The sequence below is a fragment of the Panthera leo genome, chromosome B4, assembly GCF_018350215.1.
Source record: "Panthera leo isolate Ple1 chromosome B4, P.leo_Ple1_pat1.1, whole genome shotgun sequence".
NCBI classification, from domain to species: domain Eukaryota; kingdom Metazoa; phylum Chordata; class Mammalia; order Carnivora; family Felidae; genus Panthera; species Panthera leo.
Window position 1 is genome coordinate 115,823,088 of NC_056685.1, and position 7,404 is coordinate 115,830,491.

Genomic DNA, 7,404 nt, shown 5'->3' on the forward strand with positions numbered 1-7,404 from the left:
AAAGTATTAGCAAGGGGGAAATGATGAAAATTAGTAAGAATGAAACAGTTATTTAGCATCAAAGCAAGGATTTATGACAATGTATTAGTCACTTTGGTTGTGATAAAAGCTCAACTACTGCTAGTTTAAGCAAAAAGGAAATGGCTGGGGGGGTGGGGAACAGGATAGACACTGGTAGGATCCAAGTGGAGCTGACCTTGGGAAAAACTGGAGTTAGTTTTCCGATGCTGTCAGGAATCTCCTTATCTCTATTTTTTTTTTTTTTTTCCCCTTATTGCTGTTCTTATTCTCCCTATGTGGCTTCTTATTTTCTACTTTGTAGTAAAGCACCAGGAAAGTAAAAGTAGTCTTCTCTAATTTCAATTTTAAAATGCTGGTAATAGATTCTGATTGGGCCAGCTTAGGTTATGTGCTTATCTCTGGAATTAATCACTGTAGGCGGGCCAGGAAGAAGGAAAGGAAGGCTAATATGATTCTAGCATTGGCAGCTTCTACTTTTGGAAGGTCTAGTTATCAAAAGATGAAGACTAGTTGGGGTGCCTGGGTGGCTCAGTCGGTTAGGTGTCTGACTTCGGCCCAGGTCATGATCCCGTACTTCGTGGGTTCAAGCCCGTGTCAGGCTCTGTGCTGACAGCTCAGAGCCTGGAGCCTGCTTCCGATTCTGTGTCTCCCTCTCTCTCTGCTCCTTCCTCCTTGCACTCTGTCCCCGTTTCCCAAGAAATAAATACTAAATAAGTAAATAAAATAAATAAAGACTAGCATAGACATGGCTCCTGATAAAATCACCATGAGCCAGGCAACCACCTCAATTTGTTTCTACTACAGACACACAGAATTCTTCAACCAGAAGTCCACTGAACACTACACTACTCAAAACATTTAATTCAGCATTGACTCCAATTTTCTGTTGTCAGTTGGATAAATCCCAAAAAGCAGAAAGAATGCTTACTCAAATAACATACTGTCAAAAGTTTTCCTTTTGGCTACTTCCAGATTAAAGTTCTTCTAATTTCTTGCTCTGTGAGTTCTTTAGTAAAAGACAAATTTAGTTTTACAGCCATTTCTTTTTTTCAATCTTAAAAAAATGTTTTTAAGTTTATTCACTTTTGAGAGAGAGAGCATGAGTGGGGGAGAGGCAAAGAGAGAGGGAGACACAGAATCCCAAGAAGGCTCCAGGTTCCGAGCTATCAGTACAAAGTCAGATGTGGGGCTCAAACCCATAAACCGTGAAGATCATGACCTGAGCTGAAGCTGGATGCTTAACTAAGCCACCCAAATGCCCCTACGGCCATATTGTTTTAAACAATCTCCAGAGTTTCTAGAGAATTCATAAAATTTTTGTTGAATTTTTTCCCAACATCCCCAATTTTTTTTTGTTTGTGTTAAGCTGGTAAAAAGGCATAAGGAGTGAGGGCAGGGCAGCCTTTGAACCCTTAATATTAAAAACGTGAGGCCTGGAGTCTTCAGGACTGGAGGCTGTTAGACTAATGAAACAAAAAGATAACAGGAGTTACCGGTTACCCTGATGTACTGATAAACAGAATCTTTCTGATGAGAGACTACTGACAGAGTTCTGAAAAGAATCAAATTAGTTTTGGATTACCAGTCCAGATTTTATTCCCAGACTTATTTTTTTAAACAATTTTTTAAAGTTTATTTATTTATTTTTGATAGAACGAGAGTGAGCAAGGGAGGGACACAAAGAGACGGAGAGAGAATCCCAAGCAGGCTCTGCACTATCAGCATGGAGTCCACAAACTGTGATATGAATCAACAGTTGGATGTGTGGTGCCTGGGTGGCTCAGTCAGTTTAAATGGCCGACTTCAGCTCAGGTCATGATCTCACGGTTTGTGAGTTTGACCCCACATTGGGCTGTGTGCTGACACCTCAGAGCCTGGAACCTGCGTTGGATTCTGTGTCTTCCTCTCTCTCTGCCCCTCCCCTGCTCTCTCTGTCTCTATCAAAAATAAACATTAAGCATTTACGTAAGAAACAAAATTTTATTTACAACTGATTTTAACTATGCAAAAACACACAAGGACTAAAAACAAACATTCTCATATGTTTAGGTGAGATTTATAGGCCACTTATTTTCTTCTGCTTTTTTTTTTCAACGTTTTTTATTTATTTTTGGGACAGAGTGAGACAGAGCATGAACAGGGGAGGGGCAGAGAGAGAGGGAGACACAGAATCGGAAACAGGCTCCAGGCTCCGAGCCATCAGCCCAGAGCCTGACGCGGGGCTCGAACTCACGGACCGCGAGATCGTGACCTGGCTGAAGTCGGACGCTTAACCGACTGCGCCACCCAGGCGCCCCTTCTTCTGCTTTTTGAATGGGTATCTATGGTTGTAATCAGAAGTAAGCATTCTCTCATTTTTAGCCCATCGTATCTTGTGCCTATTTACCTTCTACAGCACCCTGTCCTTACTTGCATAGACAACCCATCTCTAATAGACTTCTAAGGAAAAGAACCGTAGTTTCCCTTGATTTCGGCTCAGGTCATGATCTCAAGCGTTCATGAGTTCGAGCTCCACATTGGGCTCCATGTTGACAGTGCAGAGACTCCTTGGGATTCTCTATCTGACTCTCCCCACTCTCTCTCAGAATAAATAAATAAATTAAAAAAAAAAAAAAAGAAAAACGGTAGCTTTCAATGGACTAATTTTTTCAGTGAACCTCTAGTATTTAACAGTGCCCAGTATTCACATCTAACTTCAGAAAGTATTTACTGAAACACATTTACCAGGCACTATGAGACTTTGGGACTCAACAGTGAACAAGACTGAAAAGATCTCTGCTCCACAGAGCTTATATTTTTGGGGGAAAACAGATTTTAAAAAATTATCATCAACTAAATGCTATGAAGCGAACTAGGAAGAAGTGATAAAGAGAAAAACAAAGAGAAGGAGGAAGTTTATATAGGTAATAGTGTCCTACACCGCAAATCAATAAATCAGAGCTTCAATCCCATTATTACTATTTATTAAATGCATTACTAAATGTCAGTCACTGTGAGGCTCAGTTTCCTCACAAATGAAATAGATTCAATACAATCTACTTCAACAGGTTGTAAAACATCAGTGTCAGGGAAAATATCTATACCAATGGTTAACAGTTTCTTTAAAGGTAATAGGTATTTCCTGAAAGTTAGCTGAATGAACAAAGTGCCCATAAATGAACAAGAGGAGCTCAGAACCACTGCACTAGAGATGGAGTCTCTGGAAAAACCTTATCGAAGAGACATCCGAGTTAGGCACTGATGGTTAGGTTTGTTCACAAAGCAAGAAGCTTGAGGGTGTGGTCTTTACTTCTCTAGAGCTAATTAACATACAAAAGACAAAACAGTCTTACATTTTTGGCCCTGATTTTTTTTTCAATTTACCATGATCTCACTTCAACTTATCTTCACCACAGAAGACAGCAAACTATGAATGGTGCTATCCTTCTTCCATTCAGATTCAAAATTTTTAGTGTGTGCTCTCTGACTACATCAGAAACAGTTCATTCTTTCCTCACCAGCCCCACTACCATCAACTGAATGTTAGGCTGCTGTCATCCAAAGCACACTTTGTGTTGTGAGCCACTTATGGATGGGGAAATTAATTTAGTAGGTCAGACTTTAAGTTAAATAGAAAACAGTGCATCAGATATAGTCAGGGTAACAATGGTCTCAGGAAGACTTGATTTCAGTTTAATCTCTGAGTGTGCTGAGCTATGGCGCAAAATGTATTTCCTTCTGGGGGATGCAAAATTTGAAAATGTGATATAAAACAACGATTTTTTTTCCTGTGGAGTAGATCTTTGAAAATTTTTGGAAGTTAAGGTTTCTCTCACCAGAAAACACATATTCATATTCACCCACACTACAAATGAATATGCTGAATTTCAAGGGGGTCATAAAACTTCGGTAGCCTGATGGCCTCCAAGTTAACCCTTCTGGTAAAATTGCAGCTACTGTTGAGTTTCCTAAACACATATTTAATATATATGACTTTGGGGCGCCTGGGTGGCTCAGTCGGTTAAGCGTCCGGCTTCGGCTCGGGTCATGATCTCACAGTCTGTGAGTTCGAGCCCCGTGTCGGGCTCTGTGCTGTCGTTGGGCTCTGTGCTGACAGCTCTGAGCCTGGAGCCTGCTTCCGATTCTGTGCCTCCCTCTCTCTCTGCCCCTCCCCTGCTCATGCTCTGCCTCTCTCTGTCTCAAAAACAAATAAAAACATTAAAAAAAATTAATATATATGACTTTGTGTACATTAGGCAAGAACCATCTTTGTGTGAAGTGCCAATAAGGCATAAACTACCTGTGGGTCAGCACCTCTGACAAGCAGCAATATTAAATATCTCAAAGCTCACAGAACTGAAATATCCTTATTCTCCTGCTTCGGAACCATCAACGTCTCTTTAATGGCCAAAGGATGAAGTTTCGGTCCTTCTATTTTTTCAATATTTATTACACCTCTGAAGCATGCCTGCCACTGTGGACGTAGAGGGTTCCTTTATAGTCTGACTTGCTCATCTTCCCACTTTAGCTCCTATCCTCCCAAGAGGGGCCTCTCTTCAAGTCAAAGTGGGATGTTCTTTATACCCACCATTCCAAGTTCCTCTTCCCTCACTTACATACCACTTGGCCTTTCAGACTCGGTTGAAATTTTTAAAAATCCAATCCTTTGAGATGGGTCCAGCATCGATTTTGAATGCTAAAGCTCTTAATTACAATTTACTAACAGACTTTTTTTAACTTCTGATATCATGTGCAAAATTTATGTAAAGATGCATTTTTCCAGCGCTTTCATAAAAGATTTCCAGATTGCAAAGGGTACTACGAATCAAAAAAAAAAGGTAATGATATTTATATCATCAATTCTTTATGCTGCTTCTTTTGTCTTTTCTATTCCCCAAGGAATTAAAACTCGTTAATTCGCAGGAATTAAACTCGTTGGGTGACAGAAACAACAACGGTACCATATCTTGGGAATGTTTGGTGCCTTTGATATGTGTCTCCCTCAAAACCCTTCCAGAAAACTGAAATGCCCCTACCAAAAAAAAAAAAAAAAAAAAAGAAATTCGTTACATTTATATGCGATCCACCTTTTTTATTAGAATGGAATGATCTTATCATGTCCACCTTATCAACTGGACACAAGCAAAATTTTAAAACTGTCATCGTGTACCAACCAACCATACAACAGACACTGATGAAAAATGATCAAAATCAAAGGCCTGTTTAGAACATCCAGAGGAACAAAAGCCCCAAAGGCCTTAATTTCCAGTCTTGTTTGCTTTTCCTTCCCATTTATTTATTTTTTTAAAACAGGCCGACCTACTTAGTGAAGGTTACGAGACAACTTGGCAACAAGGTTATGAGACAACCAACCTGGCAACATTTGTAATTGTAATCATAAAACGGTACGTGAGGGAGTCGGAGGCAGGGGTTCTCAACAAAAGAACTTAGAAGTTTAGACTTGCCCAGGGCAGTGAGGCCCCTGGACCGTTCCATTTTTCTCAAAAGATACGAGTCCAAAGACAGCGGCTGCTGTCGCCCGATTTGTCGTGAAAGTTGAGCAACCCGTTGCTCGTCCCGTGTAGGCACGAGAATTACTAAGCGTCCTCCGAAAGGAACGGAGGCCTCGACTTGCGGGCGCTCGAGCCCCCGCTGCGACCCCCGGGCCCCGCCGCGCCGCGCGGCTCTCCGAGGCAGGGGGGAGCGGCGGCGGCAACGCCGAGACGGAAGCTTTTCCTGTAGGTGAAAGGTCAGAGGCGCCGCAGGAGGCGCCGCGGGAGAGGCTGCCGTGCTCGCCGAGCCGCTCGCGTACTTGCCTTTCGCGCCCCGACCCCGATCCGGGCTCCGCGCTCCCGCGCCGCACCCCGGCCCCGGCTACTGCCTCAGCCTCCCGCAGGGACCCACACGTTCGGCCATTCTGCGCGCCCCGAGCCCAACCCGAACAGCCTGCCGCCGCGCTGCCGGGCGGGCCGGCCCTGCCGGCCGAGGTCAGCGGGCTGTCGGGGGAACAAGGGGTGCGTCCGTTGGCTGTTGGGAAGAAGGGACACCCCATCCACCCCCGTCCCAGGCGCGGCCACGGCTGCTTTTCTCCCCACCCGGGACTTCTTACCGGTGCTTCTCCGACGAGCTACGTCCCACGTCGGGCTTAGACCGGACAGTCCCGTTGCGGTGGTCGCTTGGGGTTCCGGGAAGAGACAGGTTAGAGAAAGCTGAAAGGGATGGGGTAAAGAAAAGTGGGGGCAGGGAGCTTTCTGGGTTTGTGTATTTGGGGGGGGTCAGAGTTCGTGACCCCTCCCTCGGCTCTGCGGTGCGTGCTCCCATCCGCGCCTGCGCATTACTAGTGGAGCAGCAGTAAGGAGGTCGTGACGTTCCCTGGGTGGAGGAATGAGAAAACCGAGCCTCTGAAAGTCCACTGCCCTCTATCAGCTGGGAGGGAAACTGCCCCGCCAGAGCGGCCCTATCAGGGACCTTCCGAAATCGCGTGCCCTTGGCATCCCAGTTTGCCAAAGGCGGTCTTTAAAGGAAGTTTGAGACTTTTCAGATTTGAGTAATACTAGATAACCTTATCAGTTTTAGGCGGTTAGAAACTTGTGGCAAATTGGACTCTGTTTTAGGGTATCTCTTAGGCTAAAGTTTATTGGAAGAGTTAAGTCTGGGTAGGTTCCAATAAAATATTTAAAATTCCCTTAAATAAAGGAAGCTAGGGTAGAATTCTCCACAGTAAGGCAGAGATTTACTATGAACTCTTGTGGGTAAATAGGTATAGTGGCTAAACGGAGCAAGAATTATCACTTAGAATGTAAACTTCTTGAAGGCTGGCTTTTTTGTTGGGTGGTGTGTTTCCAAGCATTTAGGACAATAGCTGGTGGTCAATAAAGATTCATGAAACAAAGAGGCATTGACAGAACATCATGACAGTGACCACCTGTGGCACTGAAGTGTGGCAGAAGAGCTGTCCTGTGTGTAAAGCACTGTATGGTTTGGACTTGAGAGAAAGGGTCCTTGAAATTTCTTTAGTACCGACCAACATTAGAAAAGCAGTCATGGGGGCGCCTGGGTGGCTCAGTCGGTTAAGCGTCTGGCTTCGGCTCAGGTCATGATCTCATGGTCCGTGGGTTCGAGCCCCGCGTGGGGCTCTGTGCTGACAGCTCAGAGCCTGGAGCCTGCTTCGGATTCCGTATCTCCCTCTGTCTCTCTGCCCCTCCCCTGCGCATACTCTGTCTCTCTCTGTCTCAAAAATAAATAAAAACATTTAAAAAAATTAAAACAGAAAAGAAAAGCAGTCATGGATTCAGGCCAGAAACCCAAGTCAGGAAAAACAAAAGTGCGCTGGGAAGAACATTTCCTCTATCATTTCCCTCTGGAACTAGGCGGCTGGACACAGAAAAATTCCCCAAGAAGAGG

At 44.2% G+C, this 7,404-nt stretch overlaps 1 protein-coding gene across 9 annotated transcripts in view; it reads right to left on the reverse strand.

The window, feature by feature from the left end:
- NR2C1 (nuclear receptor subfamily 2 group C member 1) overlaps positions 1-6,314 on the reverse strand; it is a 46,399-nt gene extending 40,085 nt beyond the window's left edge. For 4 of the 9 annotated variants that reach the window (XM_042947393.1, XM_042947392.1, XM_042947385.1 and 1 more), the window contains exon 1: positions 6,110-6,314. The gene's annotated coding sequence lies outside the window, so the exon portion shown is untranslated. Of the gene's footprint in view, positions 1-949; positions 972-1,514; positions 1,574-5,373; positions 5,633-6,109 lie in introns of those variants that run through there. The other 5 variants (XM_042947389.1, XM_042947387.1, XM_042947388.1 and 2 more) reach the window with 4 other exon arrangements.
- Between the last annotated feature and the right edge of the window lie 1,090 nt (positions 6,315-7,404).